The following is a 19,588-nucleotide window of genomic DNA, read 5'->3' as shown; positions in this document are numbered from 1 at the left end:
AACATAGACCTCAGTCATTGTTGCAATTAATAAGAAGTAATAAGGAAAGAGAGGTTCACATATAGATATATCATCTTTGACACTTTTTGCAATTGTGAACACTCACCAAACTATTGCATTCCTAGGAGTAGATGTTGGACAAGGAAGACGACAAAATGAATTGTGTTTTCTTGGTTCCAAACAATGTTATATGATTAGAGATCCCTTAGCATGTGACGATTGCCTCCACCTCATATTAGCCAAAACTCCCGCACCAAGTAGAGATACTACTTGTGCATCCATAAACCTCCAAACCAGTTTTGCCATGAGAGTCCACCATACCTACCTATGGATTGAATAAGATTCTTCAAGTAAGTTGTCATCGGTGCAAGCAATAAAAATTAATCTCTAATATGTATGATCTGTTAGTGTGTGGAAAATAAGCTTTGTACGAACCTATGATGAGGAAGACATAAAAGCGACAGACTGCATAATAAAGTTCTTTATCACAGGAGGCAATATAAAGTGACGTTCCTCCACACTAAGAGGACACACATTCAAACCTCAAAAGCGCATGACAACCTCTGCTTCCCTCTGCGAAGGGCCTATCTTGTACCTTTACTTTTTACCCTTGTAAGAGTCATGGTGATCATCACCAATTCCCCTTTTGCCTTTGTCTTGGCTACCGTCACATGCTTGGGAATGATCTATATTCATATATCAACTTGGAGTTGAGTACTAATGCTTTATTGTTGTTGACTTTACCCTTGAGGTAAACCGTTGGGAGGCAAAATTATAAGCCCCTATCTTCCTGTGTGTCCAGCTGAAGCTATGACACCATGAGTACCACGTGAGTTGTAACAATTGTGGAAAACAAAAGAGATGATTGAGTATGTGGGTTTGCCTCACAAGCTCTTATTTGACTCTTTCTGATGTTGTGATAAATTACAATTGCTTCAGTGACTATGGACTATTGTTGGTTACTTCTCGGTAAGGTTTTTGCTTCATGCTTTGCTTTGTGAAGGAATTGTTACTTTCCCATAAGAATCTTTATGATGTATTGCTGTGCTATGTGTGATCATGATGCCCTCATGTTCGTATTATGTTTTATCGACACCTTCATCCCCAAACATGTGGACATGTTTATGGAACTTGGTTTTCGCTTGAGGACAAGCGAGTTCTAAGCTTGGGGGACTTGATACGTCCATTTTGCATCATGTTTTCATGTTGATATTTATTGCTTCTTGGGCTGTTATATTACTTGTGGTACCATATTTATGCCTTTTCTCTCTTATTTTGCAAGGATTCTTGGAAGAGGGAGAATTCAGGCACCTGGAATTCTGGACTAGAAAAGGAGCAAATCCTAGTCCACTATTCTAAACATCTCCAATGGCCCTGAAAATTTACGTGGATTTTTTCTGGAATATATTAAAAATACTGGGCGAAAGAACTACCTAAGGGGGGCCACCAGGGCCCCACAAGCTTGCCCACCACCACCACCCCCCTGGTGGCGCAGGGCAGGCTTATGGGCAACCCACTGGCCCACTAGCCCCCCTCTTTTGCTATATGATGCGTCCTGACCTGGAAAAAATCATATGGGAGCTTTTTCGTGGTTTCACCGCCGCCACGGGACGGAACTTGAGCAGATCCAATCTAGAGCTCCGGCAGGACAATCATGCCAGGGAAATTTCCCTCCCGGAGGGGGGAATCGTCGCCATCATCATCACCAACACTCCTCTCGTGGGAGGGGAGGCATCTTCATCAGCACCATCTCCTCTCCAATCCCTAGTTTATCTCTTGTAACCAATCTTCGTCTCGCAACTCAGATTGGTAATTGTAAGGTTGCTAGTAGTGTTGATTACTCTTTGTAGTTCATGCTTGTTGGATTACTTGGTGGAAGATTTTATGTTCAGATCCTTGATGCTATTCATTACACCTCTGGTCATGATTATGATTATGTCTTGTAAGTAGTTACTTCTGTTCCCGAGGACATGGGATAAGTCATGCTGATAATAGTCATGTGAATTTGGTATTCTTTCGGTATTTTGATATGATGCATGTTGTTTTTCCTCTAGTGGTGTTATGTGAACGTCGACTACATAACACTTCACCATATTTGGGCCTAGAGGAAGGCATTGGGAAGTTTTAAGTAGATGATGGGTTGCTGGAGTGACAGAAGCTTAAACCCCAGTTTATGCGCTGCTTCGTGAGGGGCGGATTTGGATCCACTAGTTTAATGCTATGGTTAGACTTTATCTTAATTCTTCTTCTGTAGTTGCAGATGCTTGCGAGAGAGGTTAATGATAAGTGGGATGCTTGTCCAAGTAAGGGCAGTACCCAAGCGCCGGTCCACCCACAGATGAAACTATCAAAGTAACGAATGTGAATCATATGAACATGATGAAACTAGCATGAAAGAAATTCCCGTGTGTCCTCGGGAGCGTTTTTCCTCCTATAAGACTTTGTTCAGGCTTGTCCCTTGCTACAAAAGGGATTGGGCCACTTGCTGCACCGTTTCTACTACTTGTTACTTGTTACTCTTTGCTTGCTACGTTTCACCTCGCTACACAATCACTTTTTACCGCTACTTTTAGTGCTTGCAGTTATTACCTTGCTAAAATCCGTTTATCAGAGCCTTCTCCTCCTCGTTGGGTTCGACACTCTTACTTATCGAAAGGACCATGATTGATCCCCCATACTTATGGGTCATCACTAGGTACACATAAGGGGAGGGGTTGCTGACGTCACCCATGGTGCGTGCCGGCTCGGCGTCAGGACCCCCCTCTTTGCTCGAGCGGGACACCTGGATGTACCGCTCCACCAGGGTGCCCACATGCGGACAGACATCATCCCAAAGAAGATGGCGGGACTCAGCAGGCGCCGACTCGACGACGCGCCGAAGGTCGAGCTCCGGAGCGAGGTGGCGCAGGTTGGAGAAGACGAGCGTCAGGGCAAGGCCAAGAAGCTCGTACGCGCTGGACGCGTTGTCCTCCTCCATGCGGGAGACGTCAGCCTCCAGCGCCTCCACGACCCTCTGGAAGAAGGCGAGGTAGCTCCCGTCGCTCCGCACGTTAGCCACCTTCGAGGTCTCCCCCGCAAATCGTCGCGTCGCGGCGGCCGTCCGACCGGTGATGTGCGCGAATTGCTTGGCGCACTGGGACGCCATCAGCCGGGCGTACGACGCCTTGTCTTGAGCGGCTTGCACGGTGTCAGTCAACTCCATGACCTGCTGCTGCAGCGACGCCAGCTCCGCCTTGGCCTCCGCCTCGCCTTGGCGGGCGGCGTGGAGGGCGGCCTCGGTGCACTCAAGCTGGGCCCGCAACCCCTCCACCTCCTCTTGGAGCTTGCCAAGCTTGGGTTTCTTGGAGGAGGGCGTGCTGGAGAAGAAGTAACATCAACCACCAAGCAGCAGATGAAGCAACAAGTAAAGGAGACACAACAAGAGACTTAGTCGCCGGCCATAGCCTAGCGGTGACGGACCCGCGGATCCCCCGAGGGCCCTCCACCGCTGCCTCCCCAGCCGGACAAAGGCGCGGGATGCGCCGCGCGCTTCCCCCGGCGAAAACCATCTCCGGGCGACGCCATGGAGATGAAGAGCGAAGGGGAGTAGAGTCTTTCTTGCAGCAAGCAGAGGAAGCAAAGAAGAAGCTCGAGGTTGCAGTGCCTCCCCCCAACGAGGCTGGGCAAATTTATAGGTGGGCCAGCCACGCATCGTTATGGTCACCAAGTGTCGTGGGAGCGCGAGCGTCGCGCGCCGCACGAGGGTCACGAGGTGGTCCGACGGGAGCGCTGCCGCCCACGTCGCCTCACCTATCCACCGAGCGGTCACGTCTGTGAAGGCCGTTGGGCGTAGTCAGGCCACACTCCTGCCATTCAATGAGCAATGATGGCTTGCACGATTCTTGGGGACTCTACCGTTGTGGCCTGGTGCAACCCGGGTGCCTGGAGGAGCGAGAGCGTCATCGTGCGACTGTAGGACACGTGTGCCGCCTAGCCCATAGGCTAATGGGGCCCGCAATACTTCGGGGCGCCCTCAAGGCTTCGCCGAGAATCCAACCCAGGCGCGCCTTGGGCCCAGGGGCTATTGTCAGCGTTCTGGGAATGGGGGTAAATGCTGATGTAGAGGGCGGATATTCCGAGGTGAGGCCCAACCTCAGGAGTAAAGGCTGACGTAGAGGGAGGAGGCAGAAGGTGTTGCAGTTTCCCCTTTGGTACAAAGAGGCCAAAGGTGAACGTTGTTTCCTAGGCATCTTCTAAAGGTTTCCCTTCTGGTGCAACAAGACCATGGCCGCCCGCCGGCAGGACGACATCATCGCTACGCCCACCCCTGCAGTGCAGGAAACTACTTTGTAGGCGAAGAACACTTTTGGCAGGGAAAGCATGTTTCATTGTCCCCCTTCGAAATTGGCCATTGTGGGATCCCTTCCCCCCGAAACTATAAGGGAAGAGGACCCATGCCACCGCTATATATAGAAAGGGTACGATACTTCGTAGGGGGGGTCAGCTCATTCTCACCATTGAGCAACACACAAAGCCACATAGCCTCCGGAGGATCGAGAGAACTGTACTAGTTCATCCGCAAACCTCCACAAGAGGCAATCCACCAAAGCAGGAGTAGGGTTTTACTCTTCCCAGCGGCGCCAACCTGGGTAAACTGTTGTATTCCGTGTTTCCCGCACCATCGAGTGAGTCCTTCGTCGTTCCCATTGAGTAGCGATCTAGGCAAGGTTAAGCAGGGAGAGATCTTCCTACACGCCCCTGTGTTCGAATCTTTAGGGTTTTGCGGAGCCCGAAATCGAACAAAAATCTATTCACGCTTCATCACAAAACTTGAACAAGCACTTTTTGGATCCTCCGGGTGGGGAGCACTCGGAGCCACCAATTCGACGAGGGCTGACTTCCAGAAATTCCTAAGTGTTTTTCCGTGAGACCAACTCCTATAAATTCGGATCCACCAAAGTCATTCTAGGTTTATTCGGTTTTCTACCTCGGTGTAACAGTTCAGAAAATCTCGCCGTCACCAAGTTCCTCTATCAACTGACAATTTAGAACTTTGGTGCCACCTATATTTTCTTTTTGGTGTCGCCAATAGAAAATAGGTCTATATATACGCACGATGGACTTTGAAAAATTCCTTCAAAAGTTTCACTCTCAAAACCCATTGTTGCCTCTGCCAATGTCCACAGATGCTCTTTATTGTCTCTCGCACACCCTTGCCACTGGAATCCGTTGTTGTCCACGGGATTCTCCTCCGTCGTTGCCGCCATAGAGAGGCTCCACCAAGATAAGGTAAAGCCCTGATCCCTCTTGTATTCCTCATCTGATTCATACACGATAGTTCATGCCAATCTCCTTGCCACTGTATGCAATGATTGATACTCAAAAATTCCTTTAGAGTAGACTGAACAGAAAAATAGGGTTAGGTTTCCAAAATAAGTGAACTCGGACCCTCCAAGCGGAAACACTTCAGAGTCATCGATGTGGTTTTGACCACATCATAAAGGACTTTTTGGTGAAACTAAAAGTTTGCTATCAGTGTCACCGAAGTGGGATCTAGGAGATATGTGAGTAGTTTTGGAGAGACCAAAACACATCTTAGTGAAACTGAAAGATGTTACAAAGTCATCGTTGCTTGCATTGAAGTATCCGAAATCGTTAACTTAGTTGAACCGACTTGCATATTGTGAAAACCTGAAACTAAGATTTTGAGTTCAAAACTTTCCAAAACATCTATATTTGTGACGATACTATGTTCTACTCTTTTATATCTAATTTACATGGTCAAGGTCAACATGCCAGGTTCATATAACAATCATAATAAGTGTCGACTTGGATGCATGCACTAGTCATGAGCAGAGTTCAGAAGACTCAAACACCCCTAGTTCTCATGGCTTGCCCAAAGCATGGACCAGGGCAAGAAAGCAAAAGAACCCACATGAAGAAGATAAGGATTTCATGCCTGATGAGGTCACCTCTAGAAAGCAGCCAAAGAAGAAAGATAGAGGTATGAAAAACAAAATGTCTTAACTAGTAGTAGCTAAGAAGGGTATGTCCATCTCATTAGAGAACCTTCGAAACTCAAAGAGGACCAAGTATTTGTATAGGAAGCCATCAAAGAAGAGAGAGAGTAAGATGACTATCCATGTGATTGGGAGGCCAACCTCCATGCATATTGACCTTGAAGAAGAAGAATAGTGAGAACTAGCTGCAAACCCTCCTACTCCCAAGAAGGGGGAGCTGATAGCTGATGCTATGACCAACAAGCCACCCACCAACACCAAGTCCAAGTGCCCCCAATCCAAAGACGAAAACAAGAGACATATCTTCTATACAGAATAACAAGACTTCATTTTGTAATAAAGGAGAAAGACCATACCCTGAGGCAGATGATGATGATGATGTCATTGTGTTGACGAAGCTCAGACCCAGTCTCTCAGAGCATAATGATACTCATCATGTTGTTGAGAACATGAAGGAGAGGAAGGACCAAGGGCCAACGAAATGGAGAGTTGTCGATCCCTAGTCAACAAGGGAGAATACTGTAGTGGATTACCATTTCCACACCAAGGAGAAACAAAAGTTCTATGAGACAGAGCTTCTAGACAAGAACCATGCAGTCAGTGACATGAGATTTGTTGATTGTGAGTTCATCAAAGTAAATGAAGTTTAATTTCCACATGTATATGAGTGCTTTAGACTGATGGGCATGGATAAGCAATTGGGACAAAGATGACTACCTGGAATGATGAGCTTATAATGCAATCCTACTCCACAACACACTTATACCTAGATGGGAGGATCATATGGATGAATGAGGGAACCAGATACCAGTCTATAGTGGATGAGTGTGTTTAACTCATTGGTACCCCCAAGGTGGAGGATGGAGACTTGGATGTATAATTTGTGTCTAAGATGAACCACAACTCCATGTCCAACATCCACACTACCATTCCCCAGGAGTATGTGAAGACACACACGTTTGGCTCCGTCTACTTTTTGCATGCTCACCTCCCTACCTCCAACACCATTCCGTGGCACACTGTGATGCCCATGTTAGGAGATGCCAAGATGAACCGAGGATTGTCCATTCATATGCTACATCATGTTGGCAAAAACACCACGACCAGAGTGATGGATCTAATTGTTGAGACCATCAAGAGGAAAAGTGTTGACAAGAAAAGGTCTTGTGGATATGCCCCATACATTCAGATGTTGATCAACTCCAAAATTGAGAAGAAGATATATCTTCTTGATCGCCCACACCTGCCACTCCCGCGGGAGCTCAAGGATAACATTGTGATGATGGACCCTTCCAATCCTACTGTCGGAATCTAGGACTCGGGTCCAAGAAACCCCCTCAAGAACTAGGGTTCGAACACTCGGGGACTTGGCTTGGCAACCTGCAACTTGACAACGACTATGGTGAGGCCGCCGACGAGCTCCCTCACTTTTACCAGGCATGAAGGGGACGCATGAGATACCTAGGTTCGGGCCACCATGCAGTGTAATACCCTACTCCCGCTTGTGTTAGATTGCTCTATGACACAGAGCTTAGATTGAGGTATACATGGTGTGGGGGAGAGAATGGCTCAATCCCCTTACATGGAAGTGGCTGGTTGATACGTCTCCAACGTATCTATAATTTTTGATGGTTCCATGCTATTATGTTGTCAACTTTGGATGTTTTATATGCATGAATATGCTATTTTATATCTTTTTGGTACTAACCTATTAACTCAGTGCCAGGTGCCAGTTACTATTTTTTCCGTGTTTTTGGCCCATTTTCAGACGGAGTCCAAATGGAATGAAACTTTACGATGATATTTTTGGACCAAAAGAGACCCCCGAAGCTTTGGGAAAAGGTCAGATGGGCCACGAGGGAGTCACAAGCCCTCACTCCGCCAACACCACCCCCGGTGGTGGCGCGTAGGCTTGTGACCTCCTCGTAGGCCCAACTTACGCAATTCGACTGCCATAAATTCCTATAAATTCAGAAACCTCCAGAAAGAAACCTAGATCGGGAGTTCTGCCGCCGCAAGCCTCTGTAGCCACCAAAAACCAATCTGGAGCCCGTTCTGGCACCCTGCCGGAGGGGGAATCCATCTCCGGTGGCCATCTTCATCATCCCGGCGATCTCCATGACGAGGAGGGAGTAGTTCTCCCTCGGGGCTGAGGGTATGTACAAGTAGCTATGTGTTTGATCTCTCTCTCTCTCGTGTTCTTGAGATGTCTTGATCTCGATGTACCATGGGCTTTGCTACTATAGTTGGATCTTATGATGTTCTTCCCCCTCTCCCTCTTGTAATAAATTGAGTTTCCCCTTTGGAGTTATCTTATCGAAATGAGTCTTTGAGAACACTTGATGTATGTCTTGCACATGTCTATCTGTTGTGATCAACTTGCGGGTTTGTGACAATTGGGAACCTATGCATATGGGTTGGCACACGTGGATTCATGTGAGTACTTGATGTATGTTTTGGTGATCAACTTGCGGGTTCGTGACATTGGGAACCTACGCAGAGGGGTTGGCACACGTTTTGACTCTCTGGTAGAAACTTTGGGGCACTCTTTGATGTTCTATGTGTTTTTTGAATAGATGATTCTAAGATTGTGTGATGCATATCGTATAATCATACCCACGGATACTTGAGGTTACAATGAACTATCTAGGTGACATTAGGGTCTTGGTTGATATGTATCTTCAGGTGTTATTCTACTACGAACTCTATGATGGATCGAACGGAAAGAATAGCTTCGTGTTATTTTACTACGGACTCTTGAATAGATTGATCAGAAAGAATAACTTTGTGGTGGTTTCATACCCGACAATAATCTCTTCGTTTGTTCTCCGCTATTAGTGACTTTGGAGTGACTCTTTGTTGCATGTTGAGGGCTAGTTATATGATCCAATTATGTTATCATTGTTGAGAGAACTTCACTAGTGAAAGTATGAACCCTAGGTCTTGTTTCCACGCATTGCAATACCGTTCGTGCTCACTTTTACCATTTGTTACCTTGCTGATTTTGTAATTTCAGATTACAAAAACCTATATCTACCATCCATATTGCACTTGTATCACCATCTCTTCGCCGAACTAGTGCACCTATACAACTTACCATTGTATTGGGTGTGTTGGGGACAGAAGAGACTCTTTGTTATTTGGTTGCAGGGTTGCTTGAGAGAGACCATCTTCATCCTACGCCTCGTGTGGATTGATAAACCTTAGGTCACCCACTTGAGGGAAAATTGCTACTGTCCTACAAACCTCTGCACTTGGAGGCCCAACAACGTCTACAAGGAGAAGGTTGCGTAGTAGACATCAAGCTCTTTTCTAGCGCCATTGCCGGGGAGGTTGGCGCTTGAAGGTATATCTTTAGATCTGGCAATCGAATGTTTTTGTTTCTTGTTATTTCGCTGGAAAACTATAAAGAAATGGAATTGAGGATGCCTCATATGCTCCATCTTTTCAATGTCTTTCGTGAGCATGATGGGAAGGAAAACTGTGCTGAAGTGCTGAAAGAAGAATTACATAGAATGCTTGGCATAGAATACCTGAATGATGAGCATAATTGCAATGCTGTTAGCATGAATTCTATGAATATCCATGATGCTAATTGCGATTGCACTATTCATGATGAAAATGCCTCCTATAAGCATGTTGATTTCTGTCGTATACATAGAGTTTGCAAATATATACCAAAAAGAGAAGATAGATTTTGCAAGACGCATAAGTATTTAGAAACTAAGTCATTGCATGTGATGCTAGATGATTGTGCTGAAATATTTAATATTGATAGCCGGCCTTGTGAACTTTGCAATGAACATGGTCATTTAAATCTGCAATGCAAATTGTTTCATGATCAAATCATGTCCAAAAATTGTGATGACTTGATTTCCCTTGCGTATCACAATGAACTTAGTTTCCTTCTGAGATATGAAGAAATGAAACGTATAACTAAGGACCTTCCAGATTGGGGTGTCATGAAAATGCTTGATTATGATCTAGAAGAAATTTATTTATATTGTGCGGTGAATTGCATGGAGAATCCTTATATTGCCTATTACCTAAAGGCAAGGAAACAAATAGGAGATAAAGATAAGACTAACGAAGGGGGAGAGGTTTCCCAATACCCTCCTATTATTTCTTATGATGAATCAGGTAACGAGGAGGAGCTCTCTATTCAATCAACCTCTCCAAAAGGAAGCTTGGAAGAATTAAGTAAATCTTCACATGGGGTGAAGAAGAAGAAAAGAAGAAAAAGTAAAGGTAAAGAGGTATCTCTCCCAAATTGTATAAATATGGAGTGTGATAATAATTGCTATACTCTTGGTGTTATTCATGCTATTAATGATGAGAGTGATTCTGTCTATGATTTGCAAAAGCACAAGCATGGGGATGCCATGTTTGAGAATATATTTGCTACAATTAAAGTTTGTCCCAAGCTTGGGGATGCTTCGTTAAGTGAAGATGATCCTTTTAGTCCCCCCACTTTGAGCGATCAAATTTAATATGACTTTTGCATGCCTCCTATCTATGATGATTATTGCGACGATACTTACACTATAAAGAAGAGGGATGATAAAACTTGTCATACTCTCGAGTACCCCTTTGCTAAACCATGCTTTTTCAATGTGGAAACTATTTGTAGTGCTCAAGTCTTTTACGATACTCCCACTACTATTCTTGAGAATAGATTTCCTTATGTGGAGAGTAGTAAAATTTCTATGCTTGTAGATCATGAAAAGAAAGCTTTAGGTGCTGGTTATATTGTCGAATTCATTCATGATGCTACTGAAAATTACTATGAGAGAGGATCATATGCTTCTACTTATTGCAATAGTATCAAGCTTCCTCTTCATATATTGAAATTTTTGAAGCTATGCTTGTTTTGCCTTCCTGTGCTAGTTGATTCTTGCTCCAATAAATTGTTTGATCACAAAATCCCTATGCATAGGAAGTGGGTTAGACTTAAATGTGCTAGCCATTTTCTCCATGATGCTCTCGTTGTGTTTCAATCCTTACCTTTTATGTGAGCATCATTGAAATCAATGCCTAGCTAAGGGCGTTAAACGATAGCGCTTGTTGGGAGGCAACCCAATGAATAAATTTTTCTTTTCTTTTTTGATTCCTGTTTTGTTTTCTCCACACCATCATAATTCTGTTATGATTGTGTCTTTTGTGTTTCTTTTTGTGTTTGTTCCAAGCAAAACTGTTATGATTAGTCTTGGTGATGATTGTTTGATCATGCTGGAAAAAGACAGAAACTTTCTGCTCACGAAAAGAATTTTAGTTTTTATTCTGTAAGAGATTTTGAGCTGATTCTTCTTGATGCTGATTTCTATGCAATATCTGCAGACTGTAGTAATTGTTCAGATTTTTTGAAGTACCACAGGTATACGAAATATACAGATTGCTACAGACTGGTTTGGTGTTAACAGATTCTGTTTTTGTTGAGTTGGTTGCTTATTTTGATGAAACTATGGATAGTATCGGAGGGTATTAGCCATGGAAGATTGAAAATACAGTAACCCAACATCAGAATAAGTAGAGTTTAAATTTTCTATAGTACCTAAGGAAGTGGTGGTTTGCTTTCTCATACTAATGTTATCACGAGTTTCTGTTTAAGTTTCGTGTTGTGAAGTTTTCAAGTTTTGGGTGAAGTTCTTATGGACAAAGAGATAAAGAGTGGCAAGAGCTCAAGCTTGGGGATGCCCAAGGCACCACAAGATATTCAAGGATGCCGTAAAATCCTAAGCTTGGGGATGCCCCGGGAAGGCATCCCCTCTCTCGTCTTCAATCCATCCGTAACGTTACTTGGGGCTATATTTTTATTCACCACATGTTATGTGTTTTTGCTGGGAGCGTCTTGTATCGTAGGAGTATTTTATTTTTGTTGTGTCGCAATCATCCTTGCTGCACACCTAGAGAGAGAGACATGCACTCACCGTGATTTTGTCGAGCTTCACTTATATCCTTTGGTAGACAATTCAGCTCACATGTGCTTCACTTATATCTTTTGAGCTAGATACTTTTGCTCTATGTGCTTCACTTATATATTTTGGAGCGCAGCAGTGCGTGGCTTGGTAGTTGATATATGTTTTGAAAGTAGTATCAAAAGGGGTAGTTATCCAAAGGGATATGAAAACTTCCACCTTCATGTGCATTGAATAGTTAGAGAAGTTTGATTCATCTCAATTAGTTTTGAGTTGTGGTTTTGGTAATACTGAAGTCATGCTAGTAAGGTGTTCTGGATCTAGAAATACTTGTGTTGAAGTTAGCGATTCCCATAGCATGCATGTATGGTGAACCGGTATGTGATGAAATCTGAGCGTGGTTAGTCTATTTATTGTCATCCTTTGCGTGGCGGTCGGGATCGCGCGATGGTTTATACCTACCAACCCTTCCCCTAGGAGTATGCGTTGAATGCTTTGTTTCGATTACTAATAAATTTTTTGCAACAAGTATATGAGTTCTTCATGACTAATGTTGAGTCCATGGTTTAGATGCACTTTCACCTTCCACCATCACTATCTTCTTAGTGTCGTGCAACTTTCGCCGGTGCACAAAACCCACCATTAGCCTCCCTCAAAACAGCCACCATACCCACCTACTATGGCTTTTTCAAAGTCATTCCGAGATATATTGCCATGCAACTACCACCATGACATGTGCCACCATGTCTACATTGCCAATGCATGATCGTAAGATAGCTAGCATGATGTTTCCATTAATGTCTATGCCATGCTAGATCATTGTCACGGTACACTACCGAAGGCATTCCATATAGAGTCATAGTAGCTCTAAGTTTTGAGTTGAAAGTGTGATGATCATCATTGATGGAGCATTGTCCCATGTGAGGAAATAAAAGAGGCCAAAGATGCCCACAAAAAAATATAAAAAAATAGGCCAAAGAACGCACCAAAAAAATTAAAAAAAATATGAGAGAAAAAGAGAGAAGGGACAATACTACCACTTTTCCACACTTGTGCATATTAAGCACCATGATCTTCATGATTGAGAGTCTCTCGTTTTTTCACCACCATATAGCTAGTGGGAAATTTTCATTATATAACTTGGCTTCTATATTCCAATGATATGCTTCCTCAAAATTGCCTTAGGTCTTCGTGAGCAAGCAAGTTGGATGCACACCCACTAGTTTTCTTTAAGAGATTTCACATACTCTTAGCTCTAGTGCATCATTTGTATGGCAATCTCTACTCATTCACATTGATATCTATTGATGAGAATCGCCACAGCTTATTGATATGCCTAGTTAATGTGATCATCTTCTCCTTTTTTGTCTTACAACCTCCACCACACTCCACACCACTTATAGTGCTAAAACCATGGATCACGCTCATGTATTGCGTGAGAGTAGAAAAGGTTTGGGAAAGTAAAGGTGTGAAACAATTACTTGGCCAATACCGGGGTTGTGCATGATTTAAATTCGTTGTGCAATGATGATAGAGCATAGCCAGACTATATGCTTTTGTAGGGATAACTTTATTTTGATCTTGTTATTTTGAAAGTTCATGATTACCTTGCTAGTTTGATTGAATTATTATGGTTTCCACGTCAATAGAAAACTATTGTTTTGAAACTAACAGATCTGAACATTCACGTCACGTGAGAGAAGTTACAAAGGACAACTATGCTAGGTAGCATGCAACATCAATAATTCATTCTTTATCACTTCCCTACTCGAGGACAAGCAGGAGTTAAGCTTGGGGATGCTTTATACGTCTCCAACGTATCTATAATTTTTTATGGTTCCATGCTATTATGTTGTCAACTTTGGATGTTTTATATGCATGAATATGCTATTTTATATCTTTTTGGTACTAACCTATTAACTCAGTGCCAAGTGCCAGTTTCTATTTTTTCCGTGTTTTTGGCCCATTTTCAGACGGAGTCCAAATGGAATGAAACTTTACGATGATATTTTTGGACCAAAAGAGACCCCCGAAGCTTTGGGAAAAGGTCAGATGGGCCACGAGGGAGTCACAAGCCCTCACTCCGCCAACACCACCCCCGGTGGTGGCGCGTAGGCTTGTGACCTCCTCGTAGGCCCAACTTACGCAATTCGACTGCCATAAATTCCTATAAATTCAGAAACCTCCAGAAAGAAACCTAGATCGGGAGTTCTGCCGCCGCAAGCCTCTGTAGCCACCAAAAACCAATCTGGAGCCCGTTCTGGCACCCTGCCGGAGGGGGAATCCATCTCCGGTGGCCATCTTCATCATCCCGGCGATCTCCATGACGAGGAGGGAGTAGTTCTCCCTCGGGGCTGAGGGTATGTACAAGTAGCTATGTGTTTGATCTCTCTCTCTCTCGTGTTCTTGAGATGTCTTGATCTCGATGTACCATGGGCTTTGCTACTATAGTTGGATCTTATGATGTTCTTCCCCCTCTCCCTCTTGTAATAAATTGAGTTTCCCCTTTGGAGTTATCTTATCGAAATGAGTCTTTGAGAACACTTGATGTATGTCTTGCACATGTCTATCTGTTGTGATCAACTTGCGGGTTTGTGACAATTGGGAACCTATGCATATGGGTTGGCACACGTGGATTCATGTGAGTACTTGATGTATGTTTTGGTGATCAACTTGCGGGTTCGTGACATTGGGAACCTACGCAGAGGGGTTGGCACACGTTTTGACTCTCTGGTAGAAACTTTGGGGCACTCTTTGAAGTTCTATGTGTTTTTTGAATAGATGATTCTAAGATTGTGTGATGCATATCGTATAATCATACCCACGGATACTTGAGGTTACAATGAACTATCTAGGTGACATTAGGGTCTTGGTTGATATGTATCTTCAGGTGTTATTCTACTACGAACTCTATGATGGATCGAACGGAAAGAATAGCTTCGTGTTATTTTACTACGGACTCTTGAATAGATCGATCAGAAAGAATAACTTTGTGGTGGTTTCATACCCGACAATAATCTCTTCGTTTGTTCTCCGCTATTAGTGACTTTGGAGTGACTCTTTGTTGCATGTTGAGGGCTAGTTATATGATCCAATTATGTTATCATTGTTGAGAGAACTTCACTAGTGAAAGTATGAACCCTAGGTCTTGTTTCCACGCATTGCAATACCGTTCGTGCTCACTTTTACCATTTGTTACCTTGCTGATTTTGTAATTTCAGATTAAAAAAACCTATATCTACCATCCATATTGCACTTGTATCACCATCTCTTCGCCGAACTAGTGCACCTATACAACTTACCATTGTATTGGGTGTGTTGGGGACAGAAGAGACTCTTTGTTATTTGGTTGCAGGGTTGCTTTAGAGAGACCATCTTCATCCTACGCCTCCCGCGGATTGATAAACCTTAGGTCACCCACTTGAGGGAAAATTTCTACTGTCCTACAAACCTCTGCACTTGGAGGCCCAACAACGTCTACGAGGAGAAGGTTGCGTAGTAGACATCACTCGTCGCCTCTTGTAGTGCCTTTGTCCTCTTCCCGGAAAATAGGAGCGTGAAATGGTGGCCACAAGGCGACCATTCGAAGGGGGACAATAGCCCATGTGGTCCTAACTAAAGATGGTCATTGCTTGATACAGATGTCTTGATCATGCCCTAGTGGGATTGGCGATGACCTCCTTTCCGACGCACCGATATGTCCTGATCCCCTATTACCAGAATGGCAAGATTTGGGAACCTGTTTATAGGGAGGCGCCCGGTGTTGCACCCTAATCACCAGAGGGGAAAGCATCTGTGTCCACGACTACTGACACGACCTCTGTTGTCCTTCTGTGCACACGGGTGTCACCCATGTGATGGGCGTGGATCCCTGTGGCTGGCTATGTCCAACATGCCTTGCGAAGAGGCCTCGCAAGGGGGGTCTCGTGATGTGCTTCGGTACTTGGTGGCATTGGCCAGGACTCACCTAACGGTGCTAGACCTCATGATGCCAGCCCCCCGCAAGGTAACTTCTTCCGGAGCGACCAATACCAAGACATCCTCGGCAAGCCGACCCACATCTCGACTTCTATGCCGGAGGCACACGTGTCATGGTACCCTGGTTCTCGCTCAGACGGCAGTAGCCCCCAGGCCCGCGGAGTGCGTTTTCCACAAGTGGAGCACGAACAACTCGGGTCGAGACGTAGCAGGTCCTGACGAACTGCCAACCCAGTAGGTGACGCGTGTGAGTCACAATGGGACGACACGCACCCACTTCTCCCACGATGCCTTGGAAATTGCGCACCAGCCTTAAAACTCGCGCGCATGCCAGGCGAAACCATCATTGTTTGCCTTTTGCTAGACGCTTCCCTCGTGCATTTCTCCTCCTTCACTATGCACCCGCCACTCACCGTTCTACTTCCCCACCTCCTTCTCCACCTGCGCCATTGCTTCACCATAGCCATGGTGCCGAAAAGGAGCGTTGTCACCACCGGAGCGCAGGTGGACCAACGCTGCTGCCCTCCACCATTAGGAGCGTGCACGGGTTGCAGAAGCTCATCCCGCTGACGGCTAGTGCTCACAATGAGCATTGGGCCACCAAGATCTGGTCGGCCTCAAGGCCCACTATCGGCGATGACATTCCCCTTCTTCTTCTTATACATCTTCGGAGGTCTGCTCCCTCCTTTCCTGGACTTCTTCAACGCGGTTCTGGAGCACTACGAGATCTAAGCACTCCATATCCACCCCAACTCCATTTTCCTCTTTGCCACCTTTGCCTAGCTTTGTGAGTATCGACCAAGTGGGACCCAGGGTACCATGGCCTTTCTGCCGCTAGCCCAGAGGATGATGTTTATGTCGGTCCAAGAGAGGCAACCACACCCTAGCTATTACAGAGGGACTCACCTCGCAAGGGTTGTTCCTTGAAAGGCCCCGTCGCTGCTAGTTCATATCTTCCTGAGGCTCTCAAGCACCGGGACATCCTGCGAGGCCCCTCCCGCGAGGCAGCGTCGCTAGGTTTGGCGTGCGGCTCCAACCGTAATACTTATGATGTGCGTTGGGTTTTCTATGAAGAGGAACGGGTAATCGCAGCACAATGCGGGTAAGTATTTCCCTCGATTAAAAATCAAGGTTTATCGAACCAATAGGAATAGCAATCCTCAATCGTCTTCAGCGGCTGCACACAAAAGAGCAAACCACTTGCACCCAACGCGGGCAAGAGGGTTGTCAATCCCCTTGATCTCATTATTTGCAAGAAAATTAGGTGTTAGATAATTGCAACAGGCAAAATAAAATAAAAGATAAATAATAAGAACGAGGAAATTATAAGTTTTCTTAATATATAAGTGAATATACCCGGGGGCCATAGTGTTCTCTAGTGTCATCTCTCAAGAAAGCAACATATGGTGGGTAAACAAATTATTGTTGGGCAATTGATAGGACAACAAATAGTATTGCGATTTTCACGGCAATGATCATGTGTATATATGCATCATGTCCAAAAGCAAATAGGCTGACTCCTGCCTACACCTACTACTATTACTCCAGCCATCGACCGCTATCGAGCATGCATCTAGAGTATTAAGTAAAACATAGTAATGTTTGGAGAATGAAGACATGATGTAGACAAAGTAAACTCAATCAATATGAATAAACCCTATAGTTTTTTTCCTTAGTGGCAGCAACACAAAGACTCAACTTATCCCCTTTTGTCACTGGGATATAGAAACTGTCCAGCTTGAACGCACTACAACGCACCCCTCTCACTTAAGAAATACCAAACTACTTATCCAAAGCAATTCAATAGATTGGAGAAAATTATGAAGCTATGATGATCATGCAAATAAAAATCATAAACTCACACAAGGCTCAAATATTTTTCACAAATAACCTGAACATGAAAAAACAATTCATTAGATCCCAACAAATACACCGTACAATATAATTACATCTGATAGATCAAAGCAAAGATGCAATGATTACTGTATTAAAGATCAAGAGAGAGAGAGAGATAGCCACCTAGATACTAACTACGGACCCATAGGTCTGTGGTGAACTGCTCACACATCATCACAAGGGAAACAAGGTTGATGAAGAGTACCTCCGTGGTCGATCCGACTCCCGCAGGGTATCGGAAAATTGTTTGATGATTATATTTATGGTTTCTGGAATTTTTGTGAATTTGTAGGCGAGAGAATGGAGCAAGAGGGGGCACCAGGGAGGCACAAGCCATCAAGGCGCGACCCCTATTGGCTTGTGGCACCCTCTTATTGCTTCAGGTCTCCTCCTAAAGCTTCCTTGTCATTTTTTGGTCTAGAAAAATCATAAAACATTTCATGGCAATTGGACTTTGTTTGGTACTGAAAACCTGAAAACAAAAAACAACAACTGGCCATGGGCACTGGGTTAATACGTTTCAGCTCAAAAATAATATAAAATGGTCAATTAGTATTCTAGGATGATAATATAATAGCATGCGGCAATCAAAAATTACATATACATCGAAGATGTATCAAGCATCCCCAAGCTTAATTATTGCTCGTCCTCGAGTTGGTAAACGATAAAAAAATATTTTTTGATGTGACATGCTATCCAATGTGTAACCTTTTGCATGCATGCTCATTGAGAAATGATGAATTAAGAAACATCAACATAGTAATAATTATAAGCACAAGCAACAAAATCATCAATCTTTCAAAATATACAATTCTAACAGAATGTTTACCCCCATTCATCTTTTGTATTAGAAAAGCATGGCTCCATGTTCACCACATTAATGCAAATATCAAGCACCACGGTGTCCAAGTCAGGCAATTGGATCATACTTTTTCAAACTGAATAAAGTTTTTTCCTTCACGCAATACATGAGCGTGAGCCATGGACATAGCATAAGGTGGCATAAAATATGGTGGTAGATATCAAAGGGGTAAAAGTGGAGAAGATAGTCTCACATCAACTATACATTACAACTCGCTATGGAGATACCCATTGGTAGATGTCAATGCAAGGAGTAGGAATTCCCATGAGAATGATGCACTACAGCTATAAGTATATGAAAGCTCAAATGAAGCTAAGTGGGGTGTTCATCCAAGTTGCTTGCTCATGAAGACCTTGGGCATTTGAGGACATCCGTCTTTGAAATATGCAAGCCAAGTTTATAATAATGATAATATGATTCCCACTAGCATATGAACATGACATATCATGAGACTATTTATATGAGGAACATGGTGCCACTTTGATGGACAAGTGTGGTAAAGGATAGTAGCAAAGTCCCTTCTCTCTTTTTCTCTCATTGATTTTTCCTCTCTTTTCTCTCTTTTTTTATGGCGGGCTCATTTGGCATCGCCCATTTTGATTTTTCTTCGGAGTCTCTTCCCGACTTGTGGGGGAATCATAGTCTCCATCATCCATTCCTCACTGGGACAATGCTCTAATAATGATGATCATCACACTTTTATTTACTTACAACTCATGAAATCTCGACATGAAGAACAATGACTCAATATGGATGCCTCTGACCATGTACTAGGATGTGTAATGATCTAGCGTGACATGTATCAGCAATACAATGAATGGTGGCTTTGCCACTAATGCTATGTCAGCTCTATATGATCATGCAAAGCAATATGATGATGAATTAACTGGTCATATGATGTAACGGTGGAGTTTGCATGGCAATATATCTCGGAATGG

This window comes from Hordeum vulgare, chromosome 6H (assembly GCF_904849725.1).
Source record: "Hordeum vulgare subsp. vulgare chromosome 6H, MorexV3_pseudomolecules_assembly, whole genome shotgun sequence".
NCBI lineage: Eukaryota > Viridiplantae > Streptophyta > Magnoliopsida > Poales > Poaceae > Hordeum > Hordeum vulgare.
This window is presented reverse-complemented; position numbering follows the sequence as displayed.